Consider the following 17,710-nt stretch of genomic DNA (forward strand, 5'->3'; position numbering starts at 1 on the left):
TAGGACCTAGTTTTAGAATCATCTTCCAGGCTTTCTATGGTCTAACATATCTACTTACCTTCTGCAATTTCACTCTCTTAACAATGGCATTATTCTGAGTCTAGTCACCAAAGTTTCCTGGATTCAGTCAGCATTAGCCAAAAAAAAAATAGAGCATATAGAATATATAGAGAATGATCATTTCCATCATCAAGCTCTATATATTCTTGCATAGAAATAAAAGGTCAAACAAAGGGATATCTTTTTGATGGATTAATTTTAATACATTTCTGGACTAATTTTCAGAAGTTGCACACCTTTCATCAGGCCAAAATCTTTATTGACCTATATTTCAATGCAGTGAAGTGGACTAAGTCAACAACCACACTATATCTTAAAATGTTCTTGAATGCATAGCTCTGAAAAGGTGTTACAGATACCTGGGGCAAAACCCTACATTGCATTTGAGCTATAGTATATAGCAATGACCAATATAGATAGGTATTTATTTTAAGTGAACCTCCAACTATCCAAATCAAAATATTAAAGCATTCTTTTCTGGAATCCCTCACTGTTTGTCCTTAGAAGAATACAAAGATGACATAAGGTTAGCACCAGGAAAAGTACTTTAAAAAAAAAGGGTTTTTTTATTTTTTAAATACTACTGCTGCTACTACACATTTCTATCGCACTACACACATACACAGTGCTATACAAACATACAAAAAGACAGTCCTTGCACAATAGAGCTTACAATCTAATAAAACAAACATCAGGACACGAGACTTGGTTAAGAGAGTCAAGACTAAAAGACAAGACAATCAGGCTTAAGATTTAAAAGTGGTTTCACAAAAGTGGGTCTTTAGATGGAATTTAAACATGGCAACAGAGGGAGCATGCACAAGCTCAGGAAGACTATTCCAAGCACACGGCGCACCCAGGTGCAAAAAGCACGGAGTCTGGAATTGGCAGTAGTGGAGAAGGGCATGGATAGGAGTGACTTATCCGATGAGTGGCGTGCACAAGGAGGGGTGTAGAGAGTTAAGAGAGGAGAGGTAGTGAGGTGCTCCATGCATATCTGTCCAGCATATTACACAACAGCTTCAGCACCAGGATTTATTGACCTACACCACAGTTGGCAACCTGTGGCACACGAGGCTATTTTTAGTGGCACGCACTGAACAGAGCTGAGCAGAACTCCGTCCACACTCCATTAAGCAGGTAGCTTGCTACAGGTTATGATACTCCTCCCACACCAGCAGCAGGAGCTGCATTTAAGCCATCAAATCCTGCTGTCATGGGGATAGTCTTGCAGCTCTCATCGCGAGACTAGGCCCGCAACAGCACAGGATGACATTTTGTAATGTGACTCCTGCTGCCGACTACCCTATGATCTGATGGGTTAGCACAGAATCCATCCCGTGGTAGCTAAAGAGACAGAGAGGACCCATTGGCCGTCAGTGGACCTCACTCACCTGGCAGCTAAGATACAGAGGCCCGACAGACCACCACAGAGCCCATCCCACAGTGGCTGAAGATAAAAGGAGGACCCATTTGCCGCCAGTAGTCCTCACTTGCCTGACAGCTGAACAAGACGCCATGGCCCTGAGAGTGTATGTGCGAGTGTTTGCGTAACTGAATGCAGGAGACGCAGCGAAAGAGCACATAAGAAATAAGATATGCCATACTGGGTCAGACCAAGGGTCCATCAAGCCCAGTATCCTGTTTCCAACAGTGGCCAAACCAAGTCACAAGTACCTGGCAAGTGCCCAAACATTAAATAAATCTCAAGCTGCAAATGCTTATTAATTAATAGTTTATGGATTTTTCCTCTAGGAACTTATCCAAACCTTTTTTAAACCCAGTTACACTAAATGCTGTAACCAAATCCGCTGGCAATGAATTCCAGAGCTTAACTATGTGCTGCGTGAAAAAGAATTTTCTTCAATTTGTATTAAATGTTCTACTTGCTAATTTCATGGAGTGCCCCCTTTTCATTCTATTATCTAAGAGAGTAAACAGATATACATTAACCTGTTCAAGACCTTTCATGATTTTGCAGAATTTTATCATATCCCCCTCTCACTCGTCTTGACATGGTATCTGCTTCCCCTGTACCATGAACAGAATTATGAAATCAATAACTGACCCATTCAGAATTATTTTAAATTATTCTTTAGATTTAAAAATGATTAGTGCACAGCTCTTCTTGAATAAACTGCAGTAACATTGTAAACTTTTTCTCTGTAAGGAAGAAGTTTTTTTAAACACCTGCAATTGTTAAAATTGGGAAACTATCCAGCACACTGCTATCTCTCAGGTCAATACAGTAAAGTGCGGCCGCGGTTACCCTGCTCCGCACCTTGAATACTGTGTACAATTCTGGTCGCCGCATCTCAAAAAAGATATAAATTGCGATGGAGAAGGTACAGAGAAGGGCTACCAAAATGATAAGGGGAATGGAACAACTCCCCTATGAGGAAAGACTAAAGAGGTTAGGACTTTTCAGCTTGGAGAAGAGACGACTGAGGGGGGATATGATAGAGGTGTTTAAAATCATGAGATGTCTAGAACGGGTAGATGTGAATAGGTTATTTACTCTTTCGGATAGTAGAAAGACTAGGGGGCACTCCATGAAGTTAGCATGGGGCACATTTAAAACTAATCTGAGAAAGTTCTTTTTTACTCAACGCACAATTAAACTCTGGAATTTGTTGCCAGAGGATGTGGTTAGTGCACTTAGTATAGCTGTGTTTAAAAAAGGATTGGATAAGTTCTTGGAGGAGAAGTCCATTACCTGCTATTAAGTTCACTTAGAGAATAGCCACTGCCATTAGCAATGGTAACATGGAATAGACTTAGTTTTTGGGTTCTTGCCAGGTTCTTTTGGCCTGGATTGGCCACTGTTGGAAACAGGATGCTGGGCTTGATGGACCCTTGGTCTGACCCAGTATGGCATTTTCTTATGTTCTTATGAGGAAGAGGAGTGGGAAGTTATATGAACATATTCCTCCTCTGACTGCAGCGGAGATCTCTGTGTCTCTTGCCCTTCTGGTGACGTTGAATGACTCGACAGGTGTGGGCTGGACAAGGGTACAATATCTCGTCCCGAGTCCGCTGTAGGTGCCTGTCCAGAATCCATCGTCTGACTACCTGGCTTGTCGATCCTTTGTGTTCTTTGTATAGGCTTGACCCGGGTGTAGCTGATTTGGAAGTAGACGAGTGCTTGCGCTTCGGGTGCTTCGACTTGCTTGACAGCTGCGTCGACTGGAACGAATCCCGTAGGGGGTGCGCCGGCGGTTCCCAGGTTTGTGCCACTCGTGCATTGATGCCGGCGCCGCATGCATCTGCTTCGATTTGGCCTTTGTCATTGCTGCATCTTTCGTCGGTTTCTGCTTCGGCTTCGATGCCTGGTGCGCAGATTTTGATTTTTCTTGCGTCGACGGCGGTCGATGCTTCGATGCAGACGAAGGATGATACCGATCACCGTGCGTCATGGAGCCCGGGGTTGATCGACACACTGATTCTAATTTATCTCACTGGGCCTTAGGTTTTGAGCCATGGGGATGTCGATCACTCTGATTTCCTTTGAGCATCCTATATTCTCCAGTCCTGGAGATATGCAGCACTACTGACACAGCTCTTCTTACTTTTGGGGCATGATTCTTAGCCGGCTCCGGAGAAGAATGGGCCTCCGATGGTGGGGTATAAGAGCCTCCGGAAGCAATTTTGAGATCTTGGATTTTCTGAGACCGCTGCCACTGTGCTCTGGGGGACATGCGGCCACAGTGCTCTGGTCATAGCATGGACCTACTCCTGGGGGACTTCTGCGCGGCAGAAAATAGTAGAGGATACCCCGGCATGCCGCAAACAAGAGCTCGGTGCGCCATTCGCGGTGAAAAAGGAAGGACCCCGTGTGCCGCGCTCTGTTTGCACGGAAGTTGAAGGCCCGGGGCACCATTCGCGGCACACAGGGGCCTTCTCGTTTCGACGCAGAGCGCCGAGCCTTCATCTTCGCCACGAACGGAGCGTGTCCTGCTACATGCCGGTGAGAGAGAATGTGTGTGTGAGAGAGGGGAGGGTGACAGAGCATGGTTGGTAAGGGGTGGGTGGGTGGGAAGGGTGTGAGAGAGCATGGGAGGTAAGAGGGTGGGTCGGGGGATGCTTGAGTGTGGGTTTCGGAGAGGGAGCCTATATGAGGAAAGAGGGTGTGGGGGAGGTTGAGAGACAGCTTGGTCGGCAAGAGGGGGATCTGGGGGGGGGGGGGGGGGGGACAACGCTCGAGCGCGGGTTTCAGAGAGGAAGCCTATATGAGGAAAGGGGGTGTGGGTTTCAGAGAGGGAGCCCACATGAGGGGAGGGTGACAGAAGCATGGGAGGTAAAAGAGAGTGGGGGTTGGGGGATGCTTGAGTGTGGGTTTCAGAGAGAGGGAGCCCATGCCACACCATGCCTCCTGATGCCAATCTGCCACTGTTGCATTCTCAAAAAGAGCACTAACCACTGTCCCTTGAATCAAAGACAAAAAGGACCAAAAAGCCACCCACATATCCCTGATCTACTGCTGTTTATCAACCTTGACACTTCTTTCCACAGGCCTTAAGACATCTTGCCCTGGCAATGGGCATCCAGCCCAACAGACTCATACCCATGGTAACCAAACCCCTGGTGTCCAAGTCAACTCCCCCCCCCCCCACACACACATATTATATAACCTGCCTCGCCGATGCCTCCATACCAAATGTTCTGTGCAGCCGGATTGACCCTCCAGGGTCTAGAGCCAACCAGCACTGTCTCCAGCGGCCAACGACCCACCAGCGGCTCTCCGATCCTCGCCCCGTGCTGCCCTCTCCTTGGCAGAGAGGCCCGCCCCTGGTGACGTCAACTAGGACAAAGAGGGCTCCAAAAGCGCAGGCGCCGGCCTACTTCTTCACCCCTGCCTCGCCGACGCCGCCATACCAAATGCTCTGCGCAGCCGGCGCCGACCCACCGGGGTCTAGAGCCAGCCAGCACCATCTCCAGCGGCCAACGACCCACCAGGGGCCCTCCGATCCTCACCCCGCGCTGCCCTCCCCTCGGCAGAGAGGCCCACCCCTGGTGATGTCAACCAGGGTGCCAAGGGCTCCAAAAGCACAGGCGCCGGCCTGAGGCGCCGCGCGCCTAAGGAGCGTGACCAAGGGGCCTGCCCCTTGGTGTGCCCCTTTGTGCTGCCTCCATCAGCTATTGCCAGAGTGACTACACTAGGAGACCTAGCACAACTGCATCCTGCTTTCTTAACGTCCCCCTCCTCCCTCAATATTCGGGATTTCAAGGGTCATCATTATTTGTAAGTACATTACTGTGACAACTGTATTCAGACTGATATCCTTGTTAATTTAGAAACCCCAACATGGAACCGGTCAACAAAATTCCAATCTTAATCCAGGACAGGAATAGTATAAGAAGAAAAACAAAGAGTCCAACCAGACTGCTGACTCTCACTGCAATCCCAATGAACCCCAATGCACATATTACAGCCCTTACCGTCCTAACCTTGACCTTCCTCAATGCACAATCCGTGACAAAAAAAAAAAAATGATACCAATACTTCACGACCTCCTTTTAGATAATCGTTCAGATTTATTTTGTGTTACTGAATCATGGCTCAAAAGCTCTGACATCGCTCTAATCAACCAATTACCCCCCAAAAAAAAACAAAACTCTACAACATTTTTTCTCTACCCAGGCCAAAAAGAAAGAGAGGCGGTTTATTATTCTTGGCCTTCAAGAAATTCAAATTTAAAATCCACCCCACTTGACTTCCTCCTCCTTTCGAAATAGGTCTTTTCAAATCAAAGAACCTACAAATCTTTTTACTCTATGCCCCACCAGGATTTTTTGAACACAACTTGTCCCCAATAATTGAAACCATTACAAATAGCATCAACATGGATATCCCTGCAGTTATGCTGGGCGATTTCAACCAACACATTGATAAAATACCTCTCTCAACCACCTGCGAACTCCTATTGGACACCATGACAGCGATCGGCTTTAAACAAATAATAAAAACCTGCACCCAGAGGTCAGGAGATACTCTCGACCTAATATTTATTAATAAAAAAATATCAAATAACTACCCACCCACAACATCCACAATTCCCTGGTCAGACCACAAACTAATAGCAACCAAATTACACCTGGAAAACTCCCACATGGAGCCAAATAATCTCAATAAATTCGTTGAATTCAATAAACCGCGTACCAGCGAAGATTTAATTGAAATTTTACCGGATACCCTGAAACACTTAAATAAGAATGAGACAAACTCCGCCATAAACTCCTGGATCACCATCAACTCAGAAGTATCAAGGATCAAATACCCACTCATCAGGAAAGAAATTAAACCATCCACCAAATATAAAGCCCCATGGTATACCCCAGAATTAAAAAATATCAAACGCATATTAAGACAGGCCGGAAATCCCCCCCCCCCCCCCCCCCCCCCAAAAAAAAGGAGAAATTCAACTCCTTACCTAAAAGACGAGAGAGCGAGAACAGACAGAGAAAGCCAAGCGAGAATTGTACGCAAAGAAAATACATGACTATCAATTTAATCCCAGAACCCTATTTACAAAAACGCTACTACTCTCCCTCTCTGATACAGTCCTCAGAGGACTTGACAGCGGTTACTCATATCTACTGATTTTGCTTGATATCTCCGCCGCCTTCCACACCATTAACCACAAAATACTATTAAATAGACAGAGAAATTGGCCTACGCAACATCATGATCAACTGGTTCAACTCATACCTATCAGACAGTTCGTACGAAGTAAGACTAAACTCGACAGAATCCAAACAGATACCCCTCCCACATGGCATCCCGCAAGGCTCATCCCTGTCATCTTCATGCTGCCCCTATGTAAACTTCTGAACGGATTAGGCTTATTCTACTATGTCTATGCAGACAACGTTCAAATTCTGCTCCCCCTAAAAGACACCCTCGAGAATACACTAAAACTGTGGGATACTTATCAGCAATAAGACAGCTACTATCACAAAAGTCTCTCTCACTCAATCACAATAAAACGGAAATCATATATATCCAAACTCACTTCAGAACTTAGCCCCGACTTCAAATCATGCCAATTAAAAAATCAAATAGTCTCTACAATAAAAGTTCTAGGCATCGTCCTAGGTATCGAGCTAAACTTTAAAAAACACATTAACACTGTGATAAAAGATGGATACTTCAAACTCCAGGTCTTAAAAAAACCTCAAACCGCTTCTAAACACCCAATCGAACAGTACTTCAGGCACTACTTTTCTCAAAACTCGATTACTGCAACGCCTTTCTATTGGGCCTCCCGCCAGCCACTCTAAGACCAATGCAGCTATTACAAAATGCAGCTGCTAGAACACTTTTAATCAGCAAAAGATAAGATCATATTGCACCAATCCTTAAAGAGCTACAATGGCTGCTCATTCCATATAGAATTCAATACAAAGCCTTAACTCTCATATACAAAACACTTCACAATGATAAGATTGACTGGCTGAATGCTACATTACACTTTCACATCCCCCAAAGGAACCTCTGCTTCACAAATGCTGGACTTCTTCCAATCCCCTCTCCGAAAGTGGCACACCTGATTACAGTAAGGGAGCACGCACTATCTTTGGCAGGTCCTGCCCTATGGAACAAGCTACCAGAGTTAAGAATAGAACAGACGACAAACATTCAAGAAAAACCTAAAGACATGGCTCTTTCAAAAAGCCTTTGCATCAATGTCATGACGCCTATCAAAAGCACCCATCAATCACTGACACTGAGAAGGAGTATATTGTTTACTCATAGAAAGTCTTTGAATGCACCCTATTGAAACTATGATAGTATCTATAATGGCAAGTGATCTTAGCTTATGTTAATATCAGTTAATACCCTGTTAATACCAATTAATTTCTTGTTAACATGTTAAGTTCAGTTAAAGTTGATTCTAAGTTTTACTGTAAGAAACAGGAAAGCATGTTTCCAACACCATTTATTTTCTGTAAACCAATGTGATATGTCAGATCGAATGTCAGTATATAAAAATAAATAAATAAAATAAATATAGGTCAGGTTATCAGATATCATCTACCAGTCCAAACACTGGCTATCAACCATACTGGAACGTATCTCATTCCTGCACCTTGAGAGACCACCAGTTTAAGAGAAAGTGCTGCAAGTATTACATATGAGACCTCACCCAAGGGACCACCTCTATCGTTGATGCCACAGATCCCAGAACTTGAAGATATTTTCAACCTCTAAAGACTCAAACTCAAGAACTTCCAAATCTGGATGTGCAACTTGTTGACCCTCTCTTAGGTCATAAACACTTTGCCCACCTGAGTGTCAAAGAGAACCCCTGACGTATTCCAGCAACAGAGGCCATCAACTTGATCTTGCCAAAATTTATGACCTACCCCAGAGATTCCAACAGGTGAACAACCATGTAAGTGGATCAGTAACATCCCTGACCCAACACTGCTCTAATCAATTAGTCCAAATTACAGTGGACTAAGATCCCCTCCTTTTGCAGAGAGGCAGCCACCACTACTATTTTGGAAACGTTTCTTGGAGCCATGGGCAAGCTGAACAGTAGAACCCTGAACTGGAAATGCTGCCCCAGAACTGCAAAAAGCAGCAGCAACCTCTAATCTTCCCTGATGGGGATATGGAGGTTTCTGACAAATTCAGCAAAGACAGAACTCCCCTGAGAGACTACCAATATAATCTCATTACCAAACACAGAGTCCCTATATATCTGTTCACCATTTTGAGATCCAGAATAAGATGAAAGGTAGCTTCCTTCTTTGGAATAAGGGAATATGAACACTGACACTGCTCTTGCGCCAGGATCACTGCTTCAAACTAAATTAACCTGCATAGAGTATACCCTACTGCTGTCCATTTTGCAACCAAGAAAAAAAGGGGAAACCATAAAAGTGTCTGAAAGCAGGAAAGCCCAATCCCAGGCATACCTGTTTCCCAAAATGTCCAGGTTTAACTAAACACTACAAAATGCACTGGGGGCAAACTTGGAACTTTACCACCTGCCTTGACTGCTGGTTTGGAGGCTTCTTGATCGGGCACTACCCGAACATCTAGCCCGTTGGAGGACCCCGAGGACTTGAAATTGCGGTGCCCTGAGCCATGTTGCCACCAGCATACCAAAGCCGAGCACCAAAGGGGCGCACCCTTTCTATCGTTTTTCTCTGAACCAAATGGGTATGGGGAAAAAGAGAAAAGGGAAAATTTCAATGGAGAAATTATTTACCTGATAATTTCGTTTTCCTTAGTGTGGACAGATGGACTCAGGACCAATAGGTATTGTGCTCTCCTGATAGCACATGGGAGTCTGAGTCAGATTTCAAAGCTGACGTCACTCTACATATAACTGTGCAGGTAGCTTAGCTCTTCAGTATTCTCCTCCAAAAATTATCGTGGGCAGGATGCTGAATCCATCTGTCTACACTAAGGAAAACGAGATTATCAGGTAAGTAATTTCTCCATTTCCTAGCGTGTAGCCAGATGGACTCAGGACCAATGGGATGTACAAAAGCTACTCCCGGACATGGCGGGAGGCTGTCTGTGGCCCACTTAGTACTGCCCTTGCAAAGGCTGTGTCTTCCTGTGCCTGGACATCCAGGCGGAAGAACCTGGAGAAGGTGAGTATGGAGGACCATGTCACCACTCGACAGATCTCGGCGGGCAACAGCAGCTTGGTTTCTGCCCAGGATACTGCCTGGGCCCTCGACGAATGAGTTTTAACTGATAGAGGCAAGGGCTTCCCTGCCTCTATATAAGCTGCCTTGATGACTTTGATCCAGCGGGCTATGGTGGCCCGCAATGCTGCTTCCCCTTGTTTCTTCCCATTGTGAAGGACGAATAGGTGGCCAATCTTTCGTACAGGTTCTGATCTTTCCAGGTTTCAGATAGGAGTCTGCCGACATTTAGATGGCGAAGGAGGTGTGAGGCTTCAGAGTCCTTATGTTCATCTGAGATGGTAGCAATATGGTTTGGTTCAGGTGAAACCGCTTTCGGTAGAAAGGAGGGGACAGTGCGTAGCTGTCTGGCTCTGGGTGTGAACCTAAGCAACGGTTCGAGACAGGATAGCGCTTGAAGTTCAGAGATGAGACGAGCTAAACATATTGCCACCAAGAAGGCTGTCTTCAAGGTCAGGAGCCGTAGTGACAGGCCGCTTGTTGGTCTGAAGGAAGTTCCCGCTAGGAAGTCTAGTACTAGATTGAGATTCCATAGGGGTACCAGCCACTTTAAGGGTGGTCAGATTTGTTTGACCCCCTTTCAGGAAGCGAGACACATCTGGATGGGTTGATAGTCTGATGCCCTCCACTTTGGCTCTGAAGCAGGCCAGGGCAGCAACTTGAACCTTGAGAGAGTTGAGGGACAGCACTTTCGTCAAGCTGTCCTGCAGGAATTGCAGGATCATGGGGATTTTGACTGTTTGCGGAAGGAGTTCGCGGTCCTCGCACCAGGCTTCAAATACTCTCTAGATCCGTACATAAGCCAGTGATGTGGAGAATTTGCGTGCTCGAAGCAGAGTGTCAATCACTGCCTTGAAGTAGCCGTTCTTCTTCAGGCGAGTCCTCTCAAGGGCCAGACCGTAAGAGAGAATAGAGTCTGATCTTCATGGAGGATCAGACCCTGTCGGAGAAGGTCCCTGTGTGGAGGTAGGCACAGAGGGTTCCTGGCAAGTAATCTTCGCATGACTGCGTACCATGGTCTTCTTGTTCTATCTTGCGGATGACCCTGATCATTAAGAACATAAGAAAATGCCATACTGGGTCAGACAAAGGGTCCATCAAGCCCAGCATCCTGTTTCCAACAGTGGCCAATCCAGGCCATAAGAACCTGGCAAGTACCCAAAAACTAAGTCTATTCCATGTAACCATTGCTAATGGCAGTGGCTATTCTCTAAGTGAACTTAATAGCAGGTAATGGACTTCTCCTCCAAGAACTTATCCAATTTTTAAACACAGCTATACTAACTGCACTAACCACATTCTCTGGCAACAAATTCCAGAGTTTAATTGTGCATTGAGTAAAAAAGAACTTTCTCCGATTAGTTTTAAATGTGCCCCATGCTAACTTCATGGAGTGCCCCCTAGTCTTTCTACTATCCGAAAGAGTAAATAACCGATTCACATCTACCCGTTCTAGACCTCTCATGATTTTAAACACCTCTATCATATCCCCCCTCAGTCGTCTCTTCTCTAAGCTGAAAAGTCCTAACCTCTTTAGTCTTTCCTTATCGGGTAGTTGTTCCATTTCCCTTATCATTTTGGTAGCCCTTCTCTGTACCTTCTCCATCGCAATTATATCTTTTTTGAGATGCGGCCATTAGTGGCCATGGAGGGAAGACATACAGTAGGGCTTCCTGTGGCCAGGTCTGGACGAGAGCATCAATTCCCCAGGACTGTGGTTCTCATCTGTGGCTGAAGAACTTGGGCTTTGGAACGAGTTGCCGGAAGGTCCATGGCTGGGAGTCCCCAGCAATTTACTATTAGTTGGAAGGCTGTGGTAGACAGCGTCCATTCCCCTGGGTCTAGGCTCTCTCTGCCGAGGTAGTCCACAGAGACGTTGTCTTTTCCCGCTATATGGGAGGCTGAAATCCCTTGCAGGTTTAGTTCTGCCCACGCCATGAGAAGGGTGTGCTTCTAGCATAGTTTTTTTTTTTGTTTTTTTTTTTAAACAATGTACATGCTTCTTGCACACTTTTTACCTTTGTAGCTGCTCCTTTCAGTTTTTTCTAACTATTTTTCTCATTTTCTCAAAGTTTCCCTTTTGAAAGTTTAGCACTAAAGCCGTGGATTTGCTAACTGTCCGTCCCCCTTCCAGTCATTAATTCAAATTTGACCATATTATGATCACTATTGCCAAGCGGCCCCACCACTGTTACCTCTCTCATCAAATCCTGTGCTCCACTGAGAATTAGATCTAAAATTGCTCCCTCTCTTGTCGGTTCCTGAATCAATTGCTCCATAAAACTGTCATTTATTCCATCCAGGAACTTTATCTCTCTAGCGTGTCTCGATGATACATTTACCTAGTCAATATCGGGGTAATTGAAATCTCCCATTATTACCACACTACTAATTTGGTTAGCTTTCCTAATTTCTCTTAGCGTTTCACTGTCTGTCTCACCATCTTGGCCAGGTGGACGGTAGTATACTCCTATCACTATACTCTTCCCGAACACACAAGGGATTTCTACCCATAAAGATTTAATTGTGCATTTAGTCTCATAGAAACATATAGAAACATAGAAATGACGGCAGAAGAAGACCAACCGGTCCATCCAGTCTGCCCAGCAAGCTTCACACATTTGTTCTCATACTTAACTGTTTCTCTTGGCTCTTAGTAACCTTATGTTCTAATTCCCTTTTCACCCCCACCATTAATGTAGAGAGCAGTGCTGGAGCTGCTTCCAAGTGAAATATTAAGTTTGATTAGTTGGGTAAGCGGCAGCATAGCTCTCTGCCATGAAGCAGAGGGCAATGCTGGAAATGTGTGAAGTATCAGTTTTTCTTTTCCCCTGTCATTGAAGCAAGGAGTCATGCCGGACATGCACCGAAAGTGAAGAATGCCTTGAAAGTCACATTAACTATCATCAAATATTGAAAAGCCTAATAATTGGTAATACCTATAAGCCCATGAACCCATCTCTGTTTTTTTTCTTTTTTCTTTTCTTTTTTTAATTGGGAGATGGATGCCCTTCATCCTTCTACTCTGTGAAGGTGGACACCTACCACCGGCCACTGGCATCCCGCTCCGTTAATGCCTCTGTGGCTACTGCCGCTCCATGCAGTGTTTTACTACCTGCTCTTTATATGCGTCCTCTAGAACTGATGGATCCCATCCCTGGGTTTTTTTATTATTTATTTAATTGGGAGATGACAGCCCTCCATCCTTCCGCTCCGTGAAGGTGGACACCTACCACTGGCCACTGGCATCCCGCTCCGTGAATGCCTCTGTGGCTACTGCCGCTCTGTGCAGTATTTTACTACCTGCTCTTTATATGGACACCTACCACTGGCCTGTCTCATGCAGGATATTTATTCTGTTGGATATTTATTCTGTTGGACTCTGCCATCCCAGACGTTCCTCTCTCTCACTGCGATATCATTTGTACCCCGGTATAGCACTGTCCCATTGGTTATCCTTAATCCACCATGTCTCCGAGATGCCAATTACGTATATGTCATCATTTGTGTGCTTTTCTATACGGAAGTTTGGAGCATGCCTTCTAATTCTCCCATCTTACTTCTTAGACTTCTGGCATACGCATACAAATATTTCAAAGTGTGTTTTTTGTTTGTATTTTCATTCTGCGTTTTAATTGATAGGGATAAATTAGAATTTTTTTTTTTAGCTCAGGCGAGCTTTTAGTTACAGGCACTTGGACTATTAATTGGAACCTCACTGTCGGGGTGCCCTAATTCTAATGCATCATTAGTATCCTTTGAAGATACCTCCCTCCGAACCATGAGTTGCTGAGCGACTGTCGGCTTTCCCCTTTGTTCTAGTTTAAAAGCTGCTCTCCCTCCTTTTTAAAGGTTAGCGCCAGCCTGGTTAAGGTGGAGCCGATCCCTTCACAAAAGACTCCCCATTCTTTACAAAATGGAATCCCTCTTCCTTGCACCAATGTCTCATCCATGCATTGAGACTCCGGAGCTCTGCCTGCCTCTGGGGCCCTGCGCGTGGAACTGGGAGCATTTCAGAGAATGCTACCCTGAAGGTTCTGGATTTCAGTCAATCAGGGAGGAAAGGATTTTGCAGATGGGGGCTAGACAAATATTGAAAAGAACAGAGAAACGTGCAGATCCCTGAGAATTCATATTTGAACGTGACAGATTGGGAATGATTAGAAAGGTATGATTGGAACCAGTTGAGAACATTACTATAGGTGCCACATTCCAGGTGACTAAAAAGAAGAACGTTATGATCGATGGTGTCAAAAGCAGAAGAAATGTCTAGTGAGATAAGAAGAAATTGCTGGCCTGAGTCAATACCTCTCCTTAAAGTATCTGTGAGGGAAAGTAATAGGAGCTCAGTATGGAGAGAGAGCGCCTGAAACTGTATTGGTGGCTGGACTAGTAAATCAAATTTCTCAAGGTGATCATTTAATTGGCACAACACAGCTGATTCGATAACTTTTGTGAAAAATGGTAAGGCTGATATGGGTCTATAGCTGCTGGGATTGGTGGGGTCCAGATTGCTTTTTTTGAGCAGTTGGCTAACTATAGCCCTTTTTAAGGTAGAGAGGATAACACCTTCACTAAGTGACGAATTGATCAGTTTACAAAAAATTGGAGCTAGGATATTTTTTTATGCTTTAGAAAGGGAAGAAGGGCAATGAGATAAAAGACACAAAAGACACAAAGTATCATTAGTCTTAGCTATAAATTCCTCAACCTCTGTGGAGGACATGAAGTCAAAGCTTACCCAAAGTCATGAAGTTTGCGGAGAGGGATTGGTATGCTAATTTGGTACTGACGAGAATGAAATGCAGAATTTTTAATATTTAGGATAAAAAAGATTAGAAATGAATCAGGTGAAAGAGCATCAATGGGAAAATTTACAGGGATGTGAATTTGTAAGCCTCTTGGCTATTGAGAATAACACTTTTGGATTATATCCTACTTCACAAATTTTTTGAGAAAAATGTTCTTTCATAGCAAGATTGATAAGAGTTTAGTAATTAGTTAAGAGTGAGTGGAAGGCTTGAGCATGCTCAGAGGTAGGAACCTTCCTCCAAAGGCGCTCTTCTGCTCTCCTGAGAGATTGCCGGGCAGTTTTAATAGGTATGGACTTGAGCCAAGGAGGAAATCTAGGTTTATGAAAGTAGATAGTTTTGAGAGGAGCTAAGTGGAATTCCATTGAATTAATGCATCCAAGAGGTTTTCAAAGGACATACATGCAAGAAGAGGGGAGATAATAGTGTTGAATAAAGTGGCATTGATCACACCACGGCGGAAGCATGAAACAGATGCCTGTCATGTATGATTTCTAAGATGAGAAACAGAAAGGTGGAATTTGATTAAATATTTCCCCTGACCATTTTTTAAAGATTGTGAAGAGTATGAGCGAGCAAAATCATTAACAATATAAGGTCCAGAGTATGACCAAGTTTGTGAGTAGGGGCCTGAATAATTTGATACCATCCAAGAGTAATATCTGTAGAAACAGAGTGCATTGAGTAGAAATGGAAGATGCATGAACATGTAACTTAGAATGATCATTTTGTTTAAATCAAATCTGGGGAGTAATAATGCTTTTTTTTTTTTTTTTTTTTTAAAGCAATTAAGTCAGAAAGTAAAAACTAAGCAAATGGAAAAATGGTTTAAAGAAATGATTAACATTTCCAAGGAAGAGTTACCATTAAGATGTTCAAACTGAGCAACGAAGAAGTTTTTGAAATCGGGAAAATTACACTCAGTAAGCAGATTACACAATCTTGAGCACCCGGTGATCTTTGGTGGTCTTGCACCATTCTTCTGGGTAGAGATGGATTCTCTCCCCCTATAAAAAAAAGATGAATACTGGAGCCTGGTCAAAATCCTGGTCTCTGTTTTGGGTAGACCTGTGTTGCTTTTGGTTGGAGTCTTTCGCACTGGCATCCTCTAGCTATAAGTTGCTGTTGTGGCAGGAGGATAAGGAGCACGGTACCACTGAATTTGTCATTAAGGGGCATCTCTGAAAGTACAATCTCTTAAAAGCGTTAAAAAGTCATCTCAAAGTTGAATGCTCAGAACTAGCTGAGAGTTACTGTACTGCCACATGTTGCTCCTTGATCTAAGCAAACTGAGTTAGTTTCCGAAGATGATCTCCCAGATAGAGAACATCTGCTAGCTTATCATGGGCATTGTGTTATGTTCTCAATCAGGCCATTCGACATGCTCCAATAGAAGCTGAGGAGGGGTTAGCCATTGTGTCAGATGCTTTGTAAGCTGAATGAATAAGATGGTAAAGCACTCCTCCAATCTTTACCACATGACCGATTGGTGAATCAGTTGAACTAAATCCATAGGTTTTCTGGACTCTATATTCTAGGTCTTGGCTAATGGGGTACAGGAAAATCAGCTTCTCCCAATCTGTAATTCTTGCATGATCGAATGGATTGGAATGACTATCTACTCTTCAAGGATGTCTAGAATCTGGAAAAGGCTGAAGACTAAGGGTCTTTGTTCTTACAGATGCTAACTCCTAGCATGCCACCCAACTTATCTATGAATATAGCACGGAAGAGGTCCTCTAGTTGGTATTAGAGTAGGTAGGTGGTCAAAAAGGATTCTAGTCGATCCCTTTTCTGATTAGAGGGGGGAGGGGGACAATGATCCAGGATACCAATGATGAAGTAGGCAACTGAGGGATCCTTTTGTTGCTTCAGAGGAGAATACTCATGGTTAAAATCCACAGACAGACTAGACTTTGTTGCAAGAGAGAGTGGCAAGGACTCAAACTATCTCTCTTGGATTCTGATGGAGTACTCCATGGGTCATGGGTAAAAGGGACTCCTCCTTGAGGTGAAAATCCAACATTCTAGAACAGACAGCTTGAAGAGTGCCCTCCTTGTCCTAAACTGCCAGGGAAGTAAAGAAAGTCTTCAACTCTGTTACTTGGTCCAAGTACTGCTGTGCCTTCTGGCCAAGTGTTAATCTTTAAAGAGTGCTTTACTCCAAAGATGGAATCTTCTTACATGCCTTCTATACCTTGTAAAGTCTGTCCAGGCATGGACATGGTTTAAAAATACAATCCTAGAGGCGCAGTCCATATGTATTCCACACATTAAGAAAGTTGGAAGGATTGCAAAATGATTACAGTCATGGTTAAAAGGTGAGGTGAAAGAGGCTATTTTAGCCAAAAAAATATTCTTCAAAAATTGGAATAAGGATCCTTCTGCAGAAAATAGGATAAAACATAAGCAGTGTCAAGTTAAGTGTAAAACATTGATAAGACAGGCGAAGAGAGAATTTGAATTGAAGTTGGCCATAGAGGCAAAAACTCATAAAAACCTTTTTAAATATATCCGAAGCAAGAAACCTGTGATGGAGTCGGTTGGACCATTAGATGACAGAGGAGTTAAAGGGAGTCTTAGGGAAGATAAGGCCATTACAGCAAGACTAAATGAATTCTTTACTTCCGTGTTTACAAATGAGGATGTTGGGGAGATACCAGTTCCAGAGATGGTTTTCAGGGGTGATGAGTCAGACGAACTGAACGAAATCACTGTGAACTTGGAAGATGTAGTAGGCCAGATTGACAAACTAAAGAGTAGCAAATCACCTGGACCGGATGGTATGCATCCTAGGGTACTGAAGGAACTAAAAAATGAAATTTCTGATCTATTAGTTAAAATTTGTATCCTATCATTAAAATCATCCATTGTACCTGAAGACTGGAGGATGGCCAATGTAACCAATATTTAAAAAAGGCTCCAGGGGCGATCCGGGTAACTATAGACCAATGAGCCTGACTTCAGTGCTGGGAAAAATAGTAGAAACTATTCTCAAGATCAAAATCGTAGAGCATATAGAAAGACATGGTTTAATGGAACACAGCCAACATGGATTTACCCAAGGGAAGTCTTGCCTAACAAATCTGCTTCATTTTTTTTGAAGCGGTTAATAAACATGTGGATAAAGATGAACTGGTAGATGTAGTGTATTTGGATTTTCAGAAGGC

General features: G+C 43.9%; 1 protein-coding gene across 6 annotated transcripts in view; it reads right to left on the bottom strand.

Annotated features, from left to right (window-relative positions):
• Positions 1–17,710, bottom strand: part of NSD2 (nuclear receptor binding SET domain protein 2) — a 467,195-nt gene that overhangs the window by 369,322 nt on the left and 80,163 nt on the right. The window lies entirely within an intron of this gene.

The sequence above is a fragment of the Rhinatrema bivittatum genome, chromosome 1 (genome assembly GCF_901001135.1).
Source record: "Rhinatrema bivittatum chromosome 1, aRhiBiv1.1, whole genome shotgun sequence".
Classification (NCBI taxonomy): domain Eukaryota; kingdom Metazoa; phylum Chordata; class Amphibia; order Gymnophiona; family Rhinatrematidae; genus Rhinatrema; species Rhinatrema bivittatum.